Raw genomic sequence first — 24,888 nt, 5'->3', positions numbered from 1 at the left:
AAATAAGATTGGTTTGCAACAAGTGAGAATCAAAAACAAGAAAAAACAAATCAGATATATAGGCATATATTTTCTAGATCAATAAGTATCCAAAACAAAGCCAGTAATATTTTAGCCAGGTAGAATAAATTTGGGACCCTTAAGTTACAAGTTGTCACTGCGCCTTCTGATAACAAAACAGTTTTTTTTAAAATAGTAATTTTATTAAAAATTACAGTTACATCAATAAAAACAAATGCAATCTGATGCCAAACTGTTCCACTGGTTAGTTGACCTCATTATTAGGAAGTTTCTCCTTAATTCCAGCTTCTCTCCTTGATTAGTTTGATCCATTGTTTCTTGTCCTGCCCTCTGGTGCTTTGGAAAATAAGCTGACTCCTCTCCTCTTTGTGGCAGCCTCTCAAATACAGGAATACCGCTATCATGTCCCCTCTAGTCCTTCTTTTCTTTAGACTAGCCAAATCGAAATCCTGCAACTATTCTTCATATGTTTTAGTCTCCAGGCCTTTAACCATCTTGGTTGCTCTGCTCTGCACTTTTGTTCCAAAGTCCATTGGGGTTACCAGAATTAGCCAGATATCTATTTTAAGTTTGATAAAATAAACCAACTTTATGCTCCTTTGGAGTCTTTGGTGCTCTCTGAAATTGATTGTTTGCTTTTCCAAGACAATTCTAGTACTGATGGATATGTGAAGGGAAATGAGAGAGACCATATATGCTGCTATCAACACTCACTCCAATATCTTTGCCAGCCTCCAATGATTCTTATATCTCAGCTGCAAAAATGTAGAAGTTAGCAGAAAAGATATATAGCAGAGCTATATAAACATAGATAGCAGAGTTATATAAACGCTAATTCTGACACAAACTAACTCTAACACTAAATAGAAAATTATTAACAAAAAACTATAAAAATTAATGAGATACTGGCAGACTATTTGAAAAATCTCACAAGATCCTGCAATTAAAGTCAAGAAACATAGCAAGGGTCTAGAAGCTGAAAAGATCTATTTCTATTCTAGATCTATTCTATGGTTAAACTTTTATCACTCGTAGTTCAACAAAGCATGAGAACTGTCCTGTAAAAGCTGTATTGAGAGGTCTGGACACCCAGCATCATGCTGATAACATCAGATTAATAATGGAAAATGTAAGGAAATTCTAACAAGTCATCATTTGTGTGTTGCTGATTAAAGAAAAGTTTGGGATTGTGGACAGCTTTTTAAAAGTTTGGAACATGGGCTGCCATAAGTGCCCACTGAATGATTTGTTTCATCATTCATTCATTCATTCATTCATTCTGTGGCCCCTCTTCTCATCCAGTGACTTTGGGAAGTAAACTAAAAAGAAAAAGAACATTTTTTTATAGTAGTACAAAAATTAAAATACATAGCAGATGAAAATAGATGACACATTAAAATCAATAATGGCCAGAAACTAATTGCTACAGTGAAATATGGAGCAATGGAATGTTTAAATTGGGAAAGAACTGGATAAAGATGATCGACTTACACATCCTTTGTAATCACATCTCAAACATTTGACAATCCAGCGTTTCTCAACCTTGGCAATTTGAACATGTGTAGACTTCGACTTAGGGGTCCACCCATCTTAAAGCTGGCAAGGTTGGGAAACACTGTTCTCCACCTTCCTAGATTGCTCTTCTCAATCACAGAGCGAAGAGCCATAGGAACATGCCTAGCTGCATCAATGTTAAATGCCACTTATTTTATTTGCAAAGAAATGTATCTCTCCATTCCAAATAGCATTTATGTAAGAGATTTGTTTCGCCGGGTGAGCCAAGCCCTTGCCTTTCAGGTTCATATATTTGCAGCTGCTAAATTCAGACAAAGTTTTTTCCCTTACTTAACAACACTCTGCTACCTTCTTACGATCGTTGGAGAATACGCTGGGTTCCTAGCCAGATTTTACTGTTTCTCTGATTGAAAAAAAAAGGGAGCCCCTTTTCAGTATTTAAAGGAATTAAGTGGCTGGTGCAAGAGATAAGGTACCTTTACAAAAGCAATGCCAGCTTTTTTTTTTTAACTTATTTATTTATTTAGATAGTGCTGGGTATAGCCCTGAAAGACATGCTGCTTCCAAGCATTAAACAAAGCTTCTTTAAAGGTGTTTGACAACAGTTTGGATTTTATTCTCAAATATGCTGTCAATTCTGTTAATCTGAGCAGCTAGAATTTTTGGAGACTTCAATTATACCTCACTTTCTATGCCCATATACTGAAATTTATATATTTGTAACATATACAAGGCAGAGGCAGAGGTGGGATTCAGCCAATTCGCACCAGTTGAACTGGTAGCTAATTTTTTGTTGCCCAGGCCCAGAATGGACTTCCGCAAGTGGCATCCATACAGAGAACTGGTTGTTCACATATTTGAATTCCACCACCGCCTCAGAGGGAAAATTTTGATTCCGGAGATTATGACTATTTATTTTTAAATCACGGATGGGTCTCAAACCTTTTTCAATGTTTGTTCAAGAAAAGGAATGAGTTGGCTTAATCTGCATCGGTTCTCTTTCATCCTGAAATATTTCTGTAAAATTCCTCTGCCTGTTCCTTCTCCATAGTTTACAAAGTTTCACTAAGGCCTATTTTTTTTAATCAAAAAATATGAAATCAGGAGACCTTCATTTTTTAAAAAAAATGTTGCTGAAAAAGTTATTATACTTTCATCTGGAGTTTGAAGGGGAATAAGAAAAGTAGGTTGGAGAAAATTGAAAATGATATATGTCTTTCTGGTACATTCCATAACCCTTATAAACTTGAAAAATGGGCCATTTGAACAGACAGTGAGACTTAACTAGGATGTGATTTGGCCCAGGATTTGGCCTAAATTTAACTTTTCCTTCAATAAGCCATTGTGCTTAAATTCTAATGCCAACTATTTGTTTGTTCATTCATTTATTCATTCACTCATTCATTTTCCATAGCTGTCTCACTCATCCAAATGACTCTGAGTGGCTTACAATTTTAAAATGTGTTTTTGTGGGGCTAAAGATGTTACAGATAGTCCTTGACTTACAACCACAATTGAAGAGGATGTAGGTTCGTTCTCTGAGCTTGTGAGTTGGTTTCCGAACGTTTCATTACAGGCTAGGTAACATTTCAGTGGAGTTTAGGGGACGTCGGTGTCAGTGTGCTTCTGTTTATAAGAGCTTCGTGTGACCAGTAGGTCTTGTGATGGGGAGGTCATGTCAGGTGAGGGTCTTGTGATGGAACAATGACATCCCCTAAACTCCGCTGCAGATGTTACCTAGCCTGGTAACAAAACATTTGGAAACCGACCCACAAGCTTGGAGAACGAACTTCCACCCTCATCCTACACCCAAACTACAGATATTCGCCACCATCGCAAACTACAATTGACCCCAAAGTTTTCATTGCTAAGCAAGACAATTGTTCAGTGGGTTTTGCCCCATTTTACAATCTTTCTTGCCACAGGTGGTTAAGTGAATCACTCCAGTTGTTAAGTTAGTAACACGGCTGTTAAGTAAATCTGGCTTCCCCATTGACTTTGCTTGTCAGGAGATTGCAAGAAGTGATCACGTGTCCCTGGGACACTGCAACCGTCATAAAGTACATGCCAGTTGCCAAGTGTCCCAATTTTGATCCGGTGACCATGGAGATGCTGCAACAGTCGCAAGTGTGAAAAACAGTCATAAGCCACTTTTTTTCAGTGCCACTGAATGACCACTAAACAAATGGTTGTAAATTGAGGACTACGAAAGATCCATGAAAGTGGTAGCAATTATTTGCAAAATAGTGTTTAGAGACCAGACGTTTGCATCCAACCACGCAAATAATGGAGCACTAATTGCACATTAATTAATTCACGGTCCTCTTCCCACTTGACTTTCGTAGTCCCTGTTCAATGTCAAATGCTAATCATTTGTAAAAAGGCACCCAAATGCTGAAGCTTGTGTTCTCAAATCAAAAGGTTCACAATTGGTGAGCTTTTCCAGATCTGTTAGATCCTGCTTATTTGCCACTGATGTAGTTGCAAAGCAGGGTTGGGTGACACCCCTGGCCTAATTTCAAAACACCTCTGAGTGTAATTCATTCAGATTGCTGGCATTAGCCTGTCAGCCAGTGACGAAGAGAAAAAAAAAAACACAGAAAGTGGCAAAAAGGCAATCTATCTATTACTGGCTTTAGCCTACCAATTGGGATGTGTGATGCCAATGTTGTTATGTTGTTGTTGTTAATTGCGAAGTCATGTCCGACCCATCGCGACCCCATGGACAACATTCCTCCAGGTCTTCTTGTCCTCTACCATATTCTGGAGTCCATTTAAATTCACACCTACTGCTTCAGTGACTCCACCAATGTATTGCATGCAAAGGAAGGATATTGTGACTGTGTGTGTGTGTGTGTGTGCACGTGTGTGTATGTATATACGTATCTATATTTTACTCCATAGAATTCCAGCCACATCCCGCTTTTTATATTTTGCACTACAAGTAACTCCTCGACATACAGCAATTTGTTTGGGGACCGTATGAAGTTACAACAGCACTGAAAAAAAGTGACTTACAACTTCTCACACTTACAGCTATCACAGCATTACCGTGGTCACAGGGTCAAAATTCAGATGCTTGGCAGGTGGCCTGTATTTACAACAGTTGCAGGTCACATGACTGTCATTCGGGACCTTCTCAGACAACTTCTGACAAGAAACGTTAATTGGGAATGCCAGATTTGTTTAACAACGATGTGATTCACTTAACTTCGGTGATCCACTTAACAACCATGGCAACACAAAAAGATTGTAAAATTGGGCATTACTCATTTAATAACTGCTTTGCTTAACAATGGTTCCTTATTGTGATCCTAAGTTGAGGACTACCTATATTCCTTGAACTGTGGCAAAAGCGGATTGAAGAATAAGTTCTGGATTGTTTTAGCCAAAGAGGGAACTAAGGTAGCAAATTGTTAGAAGAGCTACAGTTTGCTGACAGCATAAAATCAAAGAAAAGTTTTACCAGATACCTTTTATTTGTGGTAGAGGTGATAAGCTGGTGAAGCCCCAAAAGAATAGACAGCAGCCGAGTCCTATTTCGCTCAGAATATCTGTGGCAAAATATTGTAGATGAAGACATCTGCAAGTATTTATGCCTTGTGCAGACTGTTTCGTATCTTCGTATTTTCATTTTCAGTGCATGCATGATCAACAATAATGCCTGCTTGTTCCCTTCCATCTTGGTTGCTTTTTAGTTCATTATGGTCATTTTACAAAATTTATTCTCCTTCTGTCATGTTATGTCAATATTGAGTTCAAACAGAAGAACCCAGTATATATTGACACTAAGTAAAATAAGAATTTACTTTAAACTGTATAAATATTAAGAATAGCCCGATACTTAGAACTGCCTTTCAAAAGTCTAGGCAGGGAAAGAATAAAGACATTAAATGAGAATATAAGGAAAACAATAAGTTGCTTTAATTTACATACTTTCCCTTTTCTATCCTGCTGGGCTCATTATTTCACAATGGAATTTCTTGAGAAAAGAAAGGATGCTTTCCCCACCCATTTAGACCTGATTTCATACTGTGTGACCTTCAAATCCTGATCATTTTACAAAAAGAACAAAATATTTCAGCTTACATAGGCAATATCTCCAATTTGTTTATTAGGTTTATGTCAGTCCTAATCAAAAAAGATTGTTGGCAGTATTCTTGTTTTCTATATGTTATGCTTAGTAGAAACGATTTGGTAAAGGTACTTTAGGTTATGTGAGATAGTGAATGTAGGACTTCCTTAAAGCAGCTGAGTTGTGAATTGTTTCTTAGGCTGTTGCTTTAAGGAGTCAATTCATTAAAACAGCCATATTTAATATGTTTCCTTAAAGTAGTTGTATCATGGATGCTATTCTTTAAGACTGTCACACCAACAGCCATAAGCATTTCTAGTGCTGTTAGTTCTACTACTTATAGAAACTCAGGATCATAGCAACAAATAAAAGTTTACCACTTTTACTGTTCATTTTCTGAACTAAAAGTTCTACTTATTCATACAGTCTGAAGTTCTCCTAAACAACTTTTCCTGCGTTTTGGTCTGCTTTGAATGGGTCTCACATACTCCATATTTCATATATGACCCATTCGCATATGTACATAGTGCCTGTGTATTATCCATGTACCATGGCATTACATGAGTTGCCTTGCAGCCAGATACACAGAAAAAAATAATAAATAGATCATAATAAATAAAAATTGAATATGTCAAAGATAAGATTTTGTCATTAACGTGGCTACGTGCATTAATGCCATATAGTTATACAAGTCTGGCATATACTTGCAAATAAACTATATTTTAGACTCATTTGAAACTTGTAAAATAATATGGCTGCTTTAAAGTGGTCCTATGCTCAAGTGCCCACATATTCAAAAGCCTGTCTTTTGAATCCTTTTGAAAGCATGCATAGCCTTATTTTTTAACACTAAGTTGCAAACTTTAGGAGTTGCTTGGCATAACTTTTTCCCCTCTAAATGTTTGCTTTATTAATTGTCTCCAGTTTACATCCTTAGTTTCATGCTGCCTTTTCCCCCTCAGTTTTGCAAATTCATCTGTTCACCCTTTTCATCTTTTTCTTTTATATTTGGCCAGAAGAGTTTTCTGATTGAGCCAATCAATCCCTCTTACTTGTTGCTTAGTCTCACTGTTAACTTATTTAAATTGATGCAGTCTGGATGCCTATCAGGTCCACTATACGATAGTTACCCCAAAAATCCAGCCATTCATGGTGGCTGGGAGGTTTTTTCAACACAACCAGGATGATGAGATAGATGATGAGATAGATGATGAAGACAGAAGAGTATCCACAGGGAGAGACCAGAAAAGTCAAAGTAATGGCTGTGGACACACAAACAAAACTTTTATGAGTGTTTTTTTGGGTGCCCAGCTTTAACATTTATCAAGAGGAATAAAACAGGAAAAAGTCTGGTTTTCCCCATCTCCTTAAATCCATTTTGTAGTTTATTTATTTATTTGTATTGCCCCCACCCTTTATCATTTTTACAAATAACTCAAGGTGAAGAACATATCGATATACCTTCTTCCTCCTATTTTTCTCACAACAACAACAACCCTATGAGGTGAGTTGGGCTGTTCCAAAGCAATCCTGAGATTTTTGTTTTTAAAAAAATATTATGAGCAATGTCCCTTATTTTTTTCCTCTTAAGGTCTCCACTTCCGTTCTAGAATTGTTGTGTAATCAGCCTCAACCTATATACTGGGCAATTGGAGGGAACAACAGTGATGCCTCTAAAGATAATGGTAAATACCAAGCAGCATAGATCTGCACAAACTAGCAGACTTCAAATATATGATCAGCATCTCTTAATTGCTGATGCTACTGCTGATAACATTTTCGTTCATATACTGCTGCTGAGTTCCACCTTTCACACACTGATCTTTTCATACCTAACTCCCCTGCCACCCCTATTCTATCTTTTGTTTTGGGTTTTGCTGTTTTAGCATATTCAAAATATTTTAGGAACCAACTATGTTTGGACCATATTTAAACTATAGGATAGCTACCGCTGAGTAAGAGACTACATTCAAAATGACAGCATTCTTGACTATTGTATGCCTTGTGCATAGGCTAAATTGTTTGAAAAACGCATGATTTAGGGAGAAAAAAAAAGGAGACCCACAAAGAACAATTGCTACTATGTATTATTTGGACTTAACAAGCATTACATACTGTGTTTTATTAAGCTGCATTTGTGTGAACGAAATATAAAATTCTATTTGGTAATAGGAGCCTTACTGAGTGTTGTAGCCTTCCCTGACAACTAAAATCAGCATTCTCTTGCCAACTGCAAACATGTTGTAATTATAGACACAATTCAGATGAATAAAAAATCCAGTTTAGCGGTATGTTTTATATTGTGACAGATTTCACAACTTCTCATTTGCAGCAAATTTTCAGTATGTATTGAAAACCAAGATGTAAACCACTGTAAGTGAGCAATGCCCATTTTCTGTATCTTTCTATAGAGCCTGGTGTATATCTGAAGATTTTCAAAACATATGCTTGGTTCCAAAAATATGTACTATAGAATAGATTAATAATTATGCAAGTAGAAAAATTTAGCAGTGGGCTAATAAATTACAGTAATGATATACTAGCAATTAGATAATCTCAAAAAGAACTCTATGATTAATACCCTAATCTTAATGGAGTCTCTAATTAAATGGAAAGAAAGTAACTTATTGTATTCATTGTTGACTGGATTTTCCTTGTTATGTTTAGAGCTAAGAATGTGTTTGAAACTCAGTCTTATAACTATGGAGCAGGTGAGAAACACTTTACATTTTATATGGAACGTTTTGGGTTTTTTTTAACACCTTAATTCTATAGTATATAGGTTTTCATGCCTGAACAGGGGGTTGGACTAGATGACCTCCAAGATCCCTTCCAACTTTATTATTATTATTGTTGTTGTTGTTGTTGTTATTTACCTGCTCCTGGGAAGTATGGTTGGTTCCACTTTTCCTTTCATTCATTCCTTTCTTTCATTCCAAACGGTCGTAGTATGATTATTGGATAACTATTGCCTATTATGTGATAAAACATAATTTATACTATGTTCTTTCTTTCTTTCTTTCTTTCTTTCTTTCTTTCTTTCTTTCTTTCTTTCTTTCTTTCTTTCTTTCTTGCTATTTTTTAATTATTGTGTATAGGCAATCCTCAATTAACAACTGTTGCTTAGTGATTAATTGAAGTTACAACCATACCACCCCTACCAACCCAGGGTCATGTGACTGCATTTGGTATGCTTGGCAACCAACTTGCATTTATGGATGTTTGCAGCATCTTGTGATCACATGACTGTGGTTTTTTTACAATTTTTGCTCATTTTTGGCAAAACACGCTCATTGGATAAAATGAATTCACTTAGTGACTGCAGTGTTTGCTTAACAACCGTGGAATCTGTTTAATGACTTCTTTAAAAAAGTTGTAAAATCAGGTGCAGTCATGAAGTGACCTGCTTAATGAAAGCAGTGGCTTAAGATGGCCATAAGTCAAGAACCGTCTGCTGCTCAAAATCCCATTGACCAAAAACTCACTAATTAATTTATAAATACCATAAGAATAATGAGAATAATGGCTAAGCATTTTATATACATCTTAATTTCTATCATTTAACTTTTATCAGTCTAATCAATCAATCCTCTAATCTTGGAAGGAGTGCTGCATAACAAATGTCAAATCTAATAGTTTTCACACATTTCTTTTGCTGAGGGACGTTATGGTGAAGATGCTAGAAGACTAAATTACAACTTTAAAAAGAAATCAGGTTCAAATTTGCTCTAAGATGGAGCTTACTAACAAGTCTATATGGGACAATTCACAACTCTCTCTTATAGGTTTTAATTTTGAAAGCTAAACAGAATAAATTTGACACACAACGTGTTCTCAGTTGACACGAAGAACAGAAGGTAAACTCCGCATCCTGAAAACCTCCATGGCTGAACTCAGAAAGCAGAAAGATTATGTGGACAATCAACTTAAATGGGATCAGAGTGTGACTGGTATCAATAAATAAAATTTATAGGCACTTCAAAACACCATCTTTTCTTCTGAACAGGTAAAAAGGGGACAATTATTCATTTTGCAATGGTAAAGTGCCAGGCAGACTTCTCTGGAGGATATATTCCTCCCCAGAGATCTTATTGCTAAAAAGACTATTTTGGGGGGAGCTTTGTGAATCACATTGTCAGGGTGGAATATAAAAGCAGCAGTATTTTTCTCCTTTAATCAAACATCATCACCATCAGCTTCTGAAATATATAATTATAGCACCATCAAACCTCACCAGTCTTTTTCACTCTGCCTCTAAGTTCACCCATCAGAAACAACTTAAAGTGGAATTAATACAATTAGGAGGAGCTGAGATGTTTTCCAGTTCCTTCCTAGCCTTGTATATATGAAACGTTCTCTCCGCAATTTGTCTGCTAGTTAGAATTTCAAGGTGTTCTGCATCTCCCTGGGAACCAGTTTCGTGACTTATTGTCCTAAATAGTTAGCCACTCTGTTCCATTATCTCTAGCTATGGAAGGAGTGTTTTGCTGGCTTAGAAATAATTATGCTGAATATTCACCATTTTCTTGGAGGGTTAATTGGGAAAAATGAAATAGTGTTTTGTGCAACAGCAGTTATTAAACTGAGAGTATGTTGCAGTTAGAGTCTCATTTCAGATCAGCAAAATGATACTTTGTGCAACCGTGGCTCTCAGCAGTGGGGTTTTCTCCTTTAATGATCGAGCTGCAAAAGGACAAAGGGGAAAGCATTTTACGGATTAGAGTCAACTTTAGCATGGAATTCTTTTGCCCTTCATCTTGGCCCAAGTCGGCCATGACTGCAAATGAACCGCCAAGTCGGACAAACGGCAAGTCCTCCAGGCAAATGACTTTTGATTGTTCTGCTCATAAGAGACTGTGGCCTATATGAAACCAAGGAACTTTAAATGTCCCCTGTTCCTACTAAGCAGATTGTTACTCTAGGTCGTGAATGAACTACCTGGCCAACGCAATGTGATAAATGCTGAGAATCACAAAATGGCAGATGAATAAACACCAGATTGCCCTTCGATGCAAAGCAATATAAAACAATACTAAGAAGAAGAAGAAAAAAACAACCTCAAAACAAATGGCACTAGACTTAATTGAGATAGGACATCAAAATGAAACCCACAGGTAACCATGAATATGTTGAGGAAATCTGCTGATATGATAAATCTCATAATTCCTTTCTAACAGAAAAATTGCTGAGTGAGTTTTATACATATTGTGGGTATCTGGACATATAATATTGAATAGCCTATCACAACTGATTTCTTGTTTTGTGTTTTGCAGATGAGTGTGAGGAGGACGAGAAGAAAAATATTAATTGCTTTCATCTATAATAGTTCGCCTAGGGCAGGAGTGGCAACTTTAAGACTCCAACATCCAAAATTCTGTTAACTGAAGTCCATAGGTCTTAAAGTTGCTAAGGTCGAATGCCCCTGATCTAGGGTGTCTTTCCCAGTAAAAACAGATATAATATCAGATATATTTGCAAGTCAAATCTGTTTTACTTCCAACATTTCCTCGCAGTTTTCTAAGATAACATCTACCTGCCAGATCTTCTGGATTTTTCCACTCCTTGGCATGTAATAAACCACAAGGAGTATATACTGTATTCTATCATTGCTTTATTTTCTTCTATTGATATCCCCAAATGATTGGTCCACACAGAATATGTGGACTGTGCTATCCATATTTGTACTTTATCCATTTGCTATTAGGGAGCTGGACTCAAAGTCACTGCTTTTAACTTTCTGCAATATGGAGTAGAAATTTTATATTTAAAAGGCAATTCCAAATTGCTTGATTTATTAGAAATCAGTTCTTTTATTTTAAAAACAAGGCCCTTCATTAACATTTGAAAAGAACAATTAGATAAAGAACAAAGCTAAACATCTAAGTACTAATCATAACTATATATATATATATATATATATATATATATATATATATATATATATATATATATATATAATTTTTCAATAAAAATTACCTCCTTGACAAAATACATAAATACACTCAAAAAAGCATAATTAAATGATGCTATGTTTGTTTAATGAAAAAAATGGCAAAAAAAAATAAAGGAAAGGAAAGAAAAAGATTACATAAACCAAACAGATTAAGGGAAAAGAAAAAAAGGAAAAGAAAAGCTAGGGACTGGGTATGATGGAGTTGGTAGAGATTTATACTTTTACCTTTTTTGTCTTGTAGCAGTCTTCTGAAAATTTAATTAGGCGTCTCAGGTCTTGTGTTAGGATAATTATTTGTCTTTTTTGCTGTTAAGTCTCCATGGTTAGTTACTTTAAGAACACATTTTGGTGATCTTTTAATTTCTTATTTGTAAGCTACACAGAGACATGATAAATCAGGAAGCCTTGGAATCAAAATAATAAATAAATATTAAATTGGAATTGAAATGAAATTAAAATACCCACAGAGAATGAGCAATAGTGGACTACTATATCGTGATGTCACATTCCTTCATTCATTTCTGCTTACGGATTATCCACACCTATTCAGAAACAAAAGGGGATCAATAGACATATGTATTCAATTTAGAACAGTTTCAGCTTTTTCCTCAGTGGAACAAAACTTAGTATGATCTTCAGTGCATTAGGTCCTTCTTCTTGATATAAATATTTGAGAGAAATTTACCTTTTGCCTAGTTTTTCTGAGATGTCTAGTTTCTAAATAATATTTTTACCATAGCAGACTGACAAATGTCACCTTAAACACAGTTAAAGATCTAATACTTGTTATACTGTATATTTCAGATTGAAAATGATAAGGTTTATGTTTGATTTTAATCATTGTTGAATAGTACTGTCGTAGCTGGTAGGTTTTTTTTAAAAAAATGGTTAAAACTAATGTTTGTATTACTGTATAGATTTCCCTTTAGATCTGCTTTACTTCAATATTTACATTTTATTGTTTTTTAGGTCTTACCTGTATAAGGGTTGGGAGACCACATGCAGGAAAATATCACCTTCACTTAACTGATATCAGTGTCAAGGAAATATAACAACTATGGTTCTCTTAAATCAGGTTTAGGGTTTATCACGTTGGTAAAGAGAGCCTCGTTCAGACAAGCAATTACACTAGTTACTGAGATCTCGGAGTGATGCATGTTCCTGAGTGAATTTGCCCTTAAATTGCCAAAAATTGAAAATGGGACCACCAAAGAATATTCCATTATTACTTAGTGCAATGGTATATCTCCTCTGTAACACTGATTGGGCAAAAAGGAAAGCAGCATTCTCAGCGAAGGGAACCATTATTCTGAACTTAATAAGCCTACTTTCATATTATTCAGTCTTGTTTTATTCTCATTTTATCATTTTTAATGTCCATTCTTTGTTGCATTTCTCTGGTTTTTTTTTTTAAAGAAGCTCTCACATAAAAGCTGACTTGGCTCATGTGTGCATTAAAAGCTACCCTTTTAGAACATGGTCTCTCGCCTCTGTCAAAAGTATTATTTAATCCACAGTTATGTAAGCAGGTAGGGGTGCTGTTAGCTTGTTTGAAGCCAAGAAGGAATACAAAGAGAATAAATAATCTCTCTCTCTCTCTCTCTCTCTCTCTCTCTCTCTCTCTCTCTCTCTCTCTCTCTCTCTCTCTCTCTCTCTCTCTCTTTCTCTCTCTTCCACTTTTGAGACAGGAGAGACTTTGCTAGCAGCTTTAATATCATCTAGATGATGAGTGCTGAAAAAACATCACTGGCAATATAGTGGTAGAGTGGATGTGATGGGGCAATTTTTAATCTAATCACAGTCATTTTATCCAGGACTCTTGGATCACAATCCACAAGGAAAGAACATTGAAACAAATATTTTTCAGAGCCCCATCAATGCAAATGTGGAGAATTGGTCTCGTCTGCATTTCCATCTGAACTAGTTTTGCATTTTTGAACCAATATCTAAATATACACAATGAATTCAGGTGGACTGAATATAAAAAATATAAAAGCATGAAAAACACCTGCAGAGAGCCTGCATAGGAATCCAACTTCAAACGTATGTAAGATGGAAGAGTGAATGGATCAAAGAAAGGGAAACAAAAATTGCAAAAGTTTTGGTTGGATATAGTAGTAGTAGTAGTAGTAGTAGTAATAATAATAATAATAATAATAATAATAATAATAATAATAATAATAATAATAATAATAATAAAGAAGAAGAAGAAGATTGCACAGACTGACTACAAGCAGCGGCATGACAAAGTAGCAACAATGGTGCATTGGAAGATCTGCAAAAAATATCATTTGCCTGTAAGCAAAAACTGGTGGGATCATAAAATAGAGAAAGTCATAGAAAATGATAAAATTAAACTGCTCTGGGACTTCAGATTCAAACAGACAAGCACCTGCAACATAATACCCCAGACTTAACAATTGTCGATAAGAAAGACAAAAAAGTCTGGATAGTGGATGTGGCAGTGCCTGGAGACAGCAGAATAGAAGAGAAAGAGCTGGAGAAGATAACAAAATACAAAGACCTACAAACAGAAATAGAAAGACTGTGGCAAAAGCAAGCAAGGGTAGTACCAATAGTAATAGGCGCCTTGGGTGCAATCCCAAAAAAACTGGAGCACCACTTGAACACCATTGGCATTGACAAATTCGCTATTAGTCAATTGCAAAAGGCAGCCTTACTAGGAACTGCTTCCATCCTGCGACGATACCTGTAATACCATCAAACATCCACATCTGCCTATCCCAGGTCCTGGGTACGGACTCAATAGGTAGACAAAATGCCAAATCCAGTCTGAACATCTGGCTGACTGTGAGATGATCAATAATAATAATAAAAAGTTGGAAGGGACCCTGGAGATTATCAGTCCAACTCCCTGCTGAGGCAGGAAACCCTATACCATTTCAGACAAATGGCTGCCCAGTCTCTTCTTAAAAACTTCCAGTGTTGGAGCATTCACCACTTCTGGAGGCAGGTTGTTCCACTGGTTAATTGTTCTAATTTTCTGAACCCTCCATGGGATATGAGAGTGGTGAAGTTTAAAGAACAAAAGGTTATGTATGAAGCAGGGGGTGGATGTGGGCAAAGTCAGAATGATTGAAGTCAGAATGGTTTGTGAGGCATTGAACAGTAAGTCCAGTTGAGCCCAAAATTTCTGTTGCTAAATGAGACATTTGTTAAGTGAGTTTTGCCCCATTTTGCAACCTTGCTTGGCGCAGTTGTTAAGTGTGTCACTGCAGATGTTAAGTTAGTAACACGGTTGTTAAGTGACTCTAGCTTCCCCATTGACTTTGCTTGTCAGAAGGTCACCAAAGGTGATCCCACAACCACGGTGCATTGCGACCGTCATAAATATGGGTCAGTTGCCAAGCGTCTGAATGTTGATCACATGATCGTGGGGATATTGCAACAGTCATAAGTGTGAAAAAATGGTCATAAATCACTTTTTTCAATGCCATTGTAACTTTGAACTGTTACCAAATGAACTGTCGTAAGTCAAGGACTACCTATATAGCAAAAGGGATTAATGTAAAGCAGATTTAGTATGATTTCTTTTTCTCTCCGCTTATGTCTTATTTCTTCTGCTGACTATTTCTCACTCCTTTTTGATGGTCTGTATGGTACAGGTGTCTTGGACTTATGACCCCAAGTTTCTGCTGCTAAGCAAGGCAGTTGTTAAGTGACATTTACCCAATTTTACGCCCTTTTCTGCTACCGTTGTTAAGTGAATCACTGCAGTTGTTAAGTGAATCGTGTGGTTAATCGGGCTTTCCCCCATTGACTTTGCTTGACCAAAACTGACTTGGAAGGTTACAAATGGAGACCACAGAGACAGTGAAACTGTCAAAGATGCATGCCAGTAACCAAGCGTTCCAATTTTAATAAGATGACCTTGAGATGCTACAAAGGTTGTAAGTATGAAATCAGGTCATAAGTTGCTTTTTTCAGTGCCATTGTAACTTCAAACAGTCACTAAGCAAATGGTTGTAAATTGAGGACTATTTGTACTCACCTGCAAAGGGAATAAAGTGATGGGTATCTAGGTATGTACATTATATACCATTGGGAAGTTGGTTGTCTTCATGGAAAATTGCCAAAGCCACAAAAGAAGAGAAAAGGGATCTTCTTTCCACCAAAGATCACTATTTTTTTTTTTTAAAAATGGCAGATTTTTAAAAGGAAGAGTCACATCGATGCAGTGCACCATTGATATGACAATTGCTTGCTAAGCAACAGTATAAACATACTTCTGGAAAAACGTATGTAGTGTTTCAGCTTACTGAAATGCAACTTTAGGGCCCAATTATGTCAAAACATGAAGCTATCAACAATTTTCTTAAAAAAAAAAAAAGTGAAATGCTCCTTAACTAACCTGTCTGAAAGTCACTCCAATTTATCTTTGTAGAGGGGGTCATTATTAATCTTTGAAATATTACCAAATGCAATTAACTGGGGCTGTAGGGGTGCAATAGTCATTGCGTGATTTCTTTGACTTTTAGTGAAGAAAAAAAATACCCGAAATTTGAAATCAGAATTAAAATTTGAATTCTGAACCAGTTTAATGTAAAGCAAGCTGATTATGAACTGCCAGAACAGCCCATGAAATGAATATTATGAGTTTGTACATACTGCACTCCGATCATAGGAAGAAAAGTGACCTTTAAACAGCCTAAAACTATGTTTTCTTAGCAACATTTTTTTCTTCATATTTTAACTTTACCTGCAAGACTTTCTGTGCAGAAGAGTTACCGATGTAGATTTCTCCTCTCTCACAAGTTCTTCCTTTTTATGCCTTTTAAATATGTACAAAAAAAATAATAATTCCTACTATATATTCAAATATGGTACAGAATTAAAATGTCATCAATAGCACTGTCTTGAACAATGACCAGAGGGGGCATTTAATAAGAAGGAATATATTTTACATCAAAGAGCAACTTCTATTGAAGTCTGGTTGGGAAAGAGAAGCAGAAAGATTAAATGATTAACATTTTCTTATATTTTAAGGACTTAAATATGGTTTTCCTAAGAGAGCAGCATTTGCTAGATCCTATGGTCCATTCCAGGCTGAAAGAGACCAAATCCCTGAGCCTCAAACTTGAAATGTCATATTAATTTCATCAATAAATATATGGAATACTCTTGAACCAGCAGTTGAGAGGATTCTAAAAGGTTAGTAATGACTCCTATGCAGGCAGCTTGCAAACTTCTTTGTAAAATTCGGGGGATTTGAATGGATGCAACTCCAAACAAGAAAATAAGGTTTCCCATCAGCTTCTTGTTTGTTAAACTAAAACAAAGGTAGAAATGCAGGCTAACATATGACATTCCAATGAACACATAGATCAGTGGTTCTCAACCTGTGGATCAGGACCCCATTTGGGGTCGAACGACCATTTCACGAGAGTCACCAAACAACGCAGTCCGCCATTTTTTCCCCTTTTCCTTTTATTCTATTGGCTTTTGAAAGCCAATAGAATAGACTCTCTTGAATAGAGTCTAATTCTATTGGCTTTCAAAAGCCAATAGGAATTGTCTAGGCTGTCTCTGCCCTGCTGAGCCCGCCAAAAGTCCCATTCTGCAAATGGTGCTGCACCAGCTGAATAGTCCTCGACTTACGACCGGTTGGGGGTCATGGCATTAAAAAGGTTGAGAACCACTGACATAGATTCTAAACATGCATAAACCATTGTTTGAATTCTGTACTATAGTTTTAAATATTACATGCAGCTGAGAATACAAAATTTACTGCACCTCGTAGCCCAAGCTCAGACAAGGAATACAATTTCCTTTACTTCGGACACAAAAATCTACATCTTGAAGTAAGGGAGATGTTTTCATCTCGTAAACATGGACATGTACCCAGGTTTCTACCCTCACCTGCTGAAGAAAGGAAAAAAAAATAGATTTCTTTCCAAATTAAGACACAGTTTGCTGGATGGAGTCCAAATGAAACAAGGCTGTTCTATCCCCCCCTCTGATCAGTGGGTGCAATCTCGAGGAAACTCAGACGAAGTCTAGGTAAATTGGAGCAGAGGGAAACTCTTTTACTTATGTAGAAAGATGTAAAAATGTCTAACTTGGATTGTCTATATCAGTGGTTCTCAACCTATGGGTCGGGACCCCATTTGGGGTCGATCGACCATTTCACAGGGGTCGCCAAGCAAGACTGTCAGCCATTTTTCCCCCTTTTCCGGTGGGTGCCTTACCTTCCTTGGGCTGGGCCAGCTGGTGGCCCAGCCGGTGGTCGGCCTGCTCCATCTCTGCTGCTTGCCAGCTACGTCTCGGCCGGCGCAGGGGGCAGCACCACACATGTGCGGTGCTCCTGGGCAGGGAAAGTCCTTGACTTACGACCAGTTGGGTAGTCCTCAACTTACGACCGGTTTAGTCCTCGACTTATGACCGGTTTAGTCCTCGACTTACAACCGGTTGGAGGTCGCGGCATTAAAAAGGTTGAGAACCACTGGTCTATATGGAGATTCTCAGTCATCCAGGATCAGGAGTTCTCAACCTTGGCAACTTTAAGACTTGCTGACTGAGGAATTCTGGGAATTGAAGTCCACAAGTCTTAAAGTTGCCAAGGTTGAGAACCCCTGATCCAGGTCATGGTTGTCCCAAAGGTGCTTTTTCACAAGACAACTAGACTTTCTTGTTTTTCTTTGAAGACATTTCGCTTCTCATCCAAGAAGCTTACTCAGCTCTTGGATGAGAAGTCTAACCTGGATTCTGTGTTAGGCTGTTTTTGGAACGGTGCTAATTGTCTTTAGTTGCTTGTATAAACTATCTACATGGGATTTTAAACCTTGATCTGTAGCCCTCTTTCTGGGTTGTGTGGTCTAATATTTCTATAGAACTTTTTTGTAATTCATAGCAATAACTGGCATCTTCTGCAAGCAGCTGTAAAGAACCACTTCTGGCAGCTCAGGAGCATCTTGCAAGTCTGTCTAGACCAGTGACGGCGAACCTTTTAGAGACTGAGTGCCCAAACTGCAACCTAAACCCCACTTATTTATTGCTGGGTGCCAGGTAGGCGTGGCCCACTGGGTGGGCATGGTTGTGGTGGTCATGGCAGATTGGGTGGATGTGGCCAAGATGAGTGTGGTCACCTTAATGTTGCTTGTGGGGAGGGATGCCTGTGGGGGGTGGGCAGGGTTGGGGGAGATCCAGGGGGTCTCTGGCAGGTGGGCGGTAGGCAGGAGGCTTGTCCTGAGGAGTAAGGTGAGGCAGGGTGGGGTGCCATTGCCATAGGGCAAGCCAAGGGCTGGGATGGGCTGCTGCCTGACACCATCAGCCCCACATACAGAGGCCAGCGAATAGCAGCCCACCACCAGGAGTTCAAAGAAGCCACCTCTGAGTTGGATGGCTGGCCGACAGCTGAGGAGGCGATGCAGTGGGTCGTGCCCGGGAAAAGGAGAGCATGCGAGGCCAGGAGGGATGGGACGGGGAGAGGGAAACCAGCCGTGCCAGGATGCATCTGGCCACATGGGACCTGGTGAGTTAGCAGGCAGCTGGTTTAAGAGGGACAGTTGCCATCTCCAGGGCATGGCGCGAGCGCCCACCTGAATGCTGCCTCTGGCACACGTGCCATAGGTTCACTGGTCTAGACTCTAGAGCACATTAGTTGTGCTCTCTCTTTCTGTTTCATACACAAACAGACATATTTTATTTTAATATAGATATGTGAAAGCACAACCAAGAAAAAGTGCAAAAAAAGAAAAGAGCGAAAGAGCAGAGAGATTTACAAACAATATAGAAGTGAACAAAAAATTTTCAAAGAAGCATTAGATTAATACCACATATAAAATAATCTTATATCAATTTGGCACTTCAAACCTATTATTAGAATCAGGTCAACATTCATTAAATTAAAAAGACAGCCAGTATAATAATAATCATTATTCAAATTTAACACATGACAAGAGTTTCTCCCTAACTTAGCATGCAGAATCTAATATTTTAAAATCTCATATTCAGAAAAACTGAAATATTGGATACTCTGCACGTTCTTATGCCAATTTATAATCTGTAAATGGTTTCCCAATTAAATTCTGCATTAGATCTGGTATTTTGTTAAAATACAAAGTTATTTTTCACATAGGCACATATTGCTGCAGCCAAGTCTGTCATTCTTCTAGAGAAAAAATTATGCATAATTTCCAGTAAGAGGCATAAAGTATCTTGGAGTTGTTATCATCTTTGAAGCCAACTCTATGTATTGCATAGGGTTAAAAAGTTTGGTGATGTTTAGCAGGAAAACAGCTGGCAGGGAAAAGAATTCAACCATTAACACCTGTTTCCTTCTGTAATAAATCACCTTCCAGAATTATTGAGTTTTAGAACATTGCCCTCCAAAATAAAAGAGTGGTCCAACCTGATTGTTGCATTTCCAATCATTTTTGGAATACAAATAATCCATTTTGACAATCAACGTTGAGGTAATACATCAGCAGCAGAACATCTTGTACCAGTTTTTTTTTCTAAGTATAATATTTGTAGTAAATTTATTTGTCTTCCAATGAAATCTAGATGTCCAGCAATTACCAAGTGATTTCCTGAAAATCTGGCGGGTTCACGGGCATTCAAAGAGACATACTGCAACTTTCCAGTTTTTGCTTTACGTTTTTACTTGCTCCGATATTGATCACAGTTTTGCAGCTTGTAAAGCCTTCACCTAATTTCTCCCATTTACAGTAGACCAATTTTATATTCACTATGACACGAAGCACACTTGCAAAATACAATCAGCAGTGCATTAACAATTACAAAAGGTCACTTTCCTTGGAACAGCTTATGTCCTGTGGTACCTTTAATAGCCCAAATAACATCATCTGCCTATTCCATGTCCTTGGGAAGGAGTCAATAGGTGGATAAAAATGCCAAATCTGACTGTCTGTGCAATGAACTATAATTATTGGGAAAAAATCACCCACCAGTCAATTGCAAAAGACAGTTTTACCTGAAATAGTTTTCATCCTGCAACACAGTGGTAGGATTCAGCAGTTCACACCAGTTCGCTTCCAGAAGTCCAGTCTACGCCCACCGGAAGTGCATGGATGCCACTTCTGGAAGTCCGTTCTAGGCCTCGGAGGCCTGGAGGAGGTCCCCCCAGGCCTAGAACAGCCCGCCATAAATGCATGAATGCCACTTCCAGAAATCCGTTCTAGGCCTCAGGGGACCAGGCCTGCATTCAATAAGAGAACCAGTTGTTCAGGTATTTGAATCCCACCACTTCTGCAACAATATATTTAACACCATCGAACAACGACAGCTGCCTATCCTAGCTCCTTGGGAAGCAGTCAATAGGTGGATACAAATGCCAAATCCAGTCTGAACATCTGGCTGGCTAGGCAACCAACTAGAATAACAGCTGTTACTTTGCATGATTACTTTTTATTTCTTCTGTACATTGTCTTCTGTCTTTGAGGTGTAAGTTCATAAATGATACTCTCACTAAAGTCAGGGAATCATAATCCTAACATTGCATTTCATGCATTCTTTTGATTTCTTGAGCACCAAGCCTATTGCTGCAGCTAGTCACAGGGCCACCCATTTACTCAAGAGCATATAGTGGTGAGGACTATCCAGAATATACTCCAGGCTATATTTTTTTATTAGTTTTTTTAAGAAAAAGAAAGAAAAAGAAGAGCTAGCAGAGAGAGCCATTAGCAAATAACAAAAGCAAAGCCAAAGCAATAGTTAAAAGCAAGGGGTGGGGAGTCGGAAATGCAACTTATTTTATCTTATCTTTTCTCCTTTCAATCCAGATGCTTCAGGGCATAAGCTGATTGCCAGCTGAGGCACTGAAAAAAAAATCCCCATTGTATAGTACTACATAATTAGATGAATTGTGGGGGGTTGTAGGATTTGTCTGGAATAGGCAGCCTTAGCCACTGTCACAGACGGGAGGAGGATACTGGATTAGATGCATCATTAGTTTGGCCAGGCTGTGTCCTCCATGGCAGAGATTGTGAATAACAAGGTACCACTGGGCATGTCGGAATAATTAAAAAGGTTCAGTTTTGTCTGTCAAGCTGGCTTTACCTTAGCTTACCAGCTAAGTAACAGTATAAATGAATCAGGGCTTTGGCTACAATTTAACTATCAATATTAGAGGTCTGTCTCGCTGTATTTTATTTTCTAAAAATCTTGAGCTTGGGGGTGTATCTCTGAGTACATGTGCACACATTTTTCTTCGTCAGAGGCACAAATACAGAGAAAGCACAGGGACTCCAGAGTTTGCTTCTTCTCATTAGCCAGGCTGAGTGAAGTGCATATTCAAATTTAACTTCTCCTTTCCAGGAAACTCAAGCAAAATCAAATCATGTCCGATGATCATTGGTTCTGATGGGAGCCACTACTCGACAATTCCCCTCTAAAGAGCATTAAATTGTAAAAAGTAGAAGATTGCAGCCCTTCTTCAAACAATCTCGTTTCCATCTCAACTTCCTGCCTGCCTGCATCTCTTGCACAAAATAGTACTTTAATTGAGGTATCTTCTCTGACACTGATGCCCCCTTGTGCCTTCCAAAAAGACAGAAGGACAGGTCATTTCTAAAGTGCTTAACTGTCTAGATGGTCCTCCAGGCTATTCTGCCCCAATTTGCTACCCTCTACATACTCAGGAATTACAACTCCCATTAATTCCCACTTAACTTGACACCTTGAGGATCAGGTTGCAGAAAATTGTCTTCTGTGCTCAAGTCTAGTAATGTATCATTTGGCCCCCTGAGCTATACTGCTTTTTTGTTAGAGCTGGAACAATATTTTTATATGCAATGGCCTCTGTGGGAAGGAGAGAATAGGATTGATTGAATGGAGAGGAAATTTGTGCTAAATGGACGGAGCACTTTTGCTGACTTCTTGAGGTGGATCTGAGCTTTTCTTAAGGAAAAACCTGTCACCACCGTATTTCAAGAGTCTACCAGCGGCTGACTGAGTACATTTCCATTGAGTTCTAGATGTCTCCTCTCCGCCATAACATAGTAAAACTTTTAAAATAGGTTTTAAAGGTTCAGGAATCAGACTCTGAAGAAGCTGCTCCATCTGAATCAGTGGAATGTCAACCTCAGGAGATACCAAGCCAGGAATCAGCTAGGCTGGTCAAACACAGGTACCATCAGAACATCTGGATAAGTCAGATGATGATATACAGCTTCTAAGCCCTCGGACTCTACTCACAGAGTAGAGCAGAAAGCAGAGCAAGGGAGTGCTTCTCTTGGTTAAAGACAGCTGGCTGCAGCCTTGATTTTCAATCAATTACTCTGGTGGAAACAACTGTCTGATTTTCCGTGTGTGTGCGTGCATGCACATGCACATGTGTGTGTGTGGTGTGGTGTGAATCTTGGAACTCGACAAGCAGGCTATCTGCTGAATACTCAAGACAGACAAGGAAGCATGAAGTTTTGCAGAACGTAAGGATTTTGGAAATGATAAATTGGATAACTATTGAGAGGCAATTCTCAAACCATGAAATGAAAAACCAAATCAAGAGCTTGCATCTATAAAAGAAAATGTGCTTCTCTTTTTTCCAATACAAGTGAAAAATTGTTCTTTTTTCTCTTTCTCCCATATATCTTGGGGAGGGGGCATTGTAAAGGTAACATTGATGTTCTTTGCACAATATAGTTGGACATCAATGCTGCCTATTAGCAAATAACAAAAAAAAAATATGTAGAAATTCCATATATTTTCCTTGTATTTTAACTAAATAGACCAGTGATGAAGAAGTGTTGCATTTTATTATATTAAGATTAGTATTCATTTTTCCTGCTTATAGTTGACAGGAGAGAAGATACAATTGGATCAAATGCAGATTTGGCGTAGGTGCATGTCCTGAAAAAGAACATTCAGCAACTTTCCAGACCCCACTATTTAAATGTGAAAAGTAACCTTCTGCAAAAGTCTAAAATCAGCATATTTCTTTGCTCAGCCAAAGGGCAACAGTTCTTTTCTAAATTCATTTTGTTGTATTTAAAATGCAAATGATTTTCAAGAGTGAAAGAATAAAATCTTCTGTTAGAAGCAGATTTTTCTCCTCATTTTTTTTCTCTTAGCATGCAGGAATTATAGCATTTTACCTTTTTCCATCCAAGCTCTCTACAGGTATTTCTGGAGATAGCTAATTCCATTAGTTATAATGAAGAAGAAGAAACACACATTTATAATTCCACCCTCAGTAATGTAATGTGTGTATGATTGTGTAATAGCTGATGTAGGAGGACTGGCAGAGCCAGAGGGAAGGGTGAATCCCTACAAAGCCGCACGTGAACTAAGCCCAAGCCACCACCACCTTTGACTGCTGCTGAGCCTTATGTAACTCTAACCAAGTGTTGAGAAGATTCCTGTACATAGGCTTTTAGCAATAAATCAGTTAAACTGAACCTTCACACATGGACCTGATCTTTTGCACCAGATAGCCCAACTTTCTAATGTCTAAAACTGCACTCTGTCCAACATACTCTTCTTCAACCTGATGGTCCTCCAAATGTCTGAATGTCAATTCCCAGAATTCTTCTGCCAAGCAGGGAGATTGCTGAGGAATCTGGGAGTTAAAGTCTATATATTTGGAAGGTGCCAAGCTGAAGGAGACCTTTCCCCTTATTTGCACAGAATGTAGAGTTTAACCTTCATGCATTGTGTCCAGTGGTGGGATTCAAATATGTGAACAAACGGTTCTCTATGTGGATGCCGTTTCCGGAAGTCCATTCTGGGCTTGGGCAACAAAAAATTAGTTACCGGTCCTGCCGAAATGGTGCGAACTGGCTGAATCTCACCACTGATTGTATCAAACGGTGAAGAGAAGGGTTTTTTGTTATTTCAAGAGCTGAAATAACCAGGAGTCCAATGCTGCTTTGCATTCCCCTTAGAACAGCCCACAGGGAGTTGTGTTACCTGGCATATCTTGGCAGTGTCTCACTCCAGGGCATTCTTGGTAGTGTGGCTCCCACTGGGCTATCCAGCTTGCAACTCGGCTACGGCTTAAAGCAGTGACAGTTCTTTTTTTCAAGCCAGAAAGATTTTGAAATCTTTTGCTGTCTTACGTAATGTGCTAACTGCCCTCCTCCTGCCACGCAGTAATACTGCTGTTCTTGTTCTTGTTTTCCCCATTACCTAAAGATAGCAGAATAAATAAGAGGGGCTGTTTCCCCCGCCCCCAATGTTGTTTGACAGACCATCTCTTTACACCAGGACTGTCCATTTGGCTCCACATATGCTCACCTTTGATATTTGTAAATAAAGCAAATATTTATAATGGCTCAAAGTCTATCCAGTTTTGCAGAGAGGAAGCTCAACTCATTGTATTATCTCTTAAAGTTCTAACTGC

General features: G+C 38.1%; 1 long non-coding RNA gene across 1 annotated transcript; it reads right to left on the bottom strand.

Moving 5' to 3' along the window:
• Positions 1-396: 396 nt before the first annotated feature.
• LOC120316213 lies at positions 397-24,556 on the bottom strand. The gene is made up of 6 exons (XR_005558888.1): positions 24,456-24,556; positions 12,030-12,106; positions 8,488-8,583; positions 6,742-6,873; positions 5,010-5,090; positions 397-1,340 (listed from the first exon to the last, which is right to left on the bottom strand). It is a non-coding gene; the product is annotated as an uncharacterized LOC120316213 (long non-coding RNA).
• Between the last annotated feature and the right edge of the window lie 332 nt (positions 24,557-24,888).

This window comes from Crotalus tigris, unplaced genomic scaffold (assembly GCF_016545835.1).
Source record: "Crotalus tigris isolate CLP2741 ecotype Arizona unplaced genomic scaffold, ASM1654583v1 scf7180000017585.4430047, whole genome shotgun sequence".
Taxonomy (NCBI): Eukaryota; Metazoa; Chordata; class Lepidosauria; order Squamata; family Viperidae; genus Crotalus; species Crotalus tigris.
The sequence above is the reverse complement of the archived record's forward strand: the minus strand, read 5'-3'. Positions and strand labels throughout refer to the sequence as shown.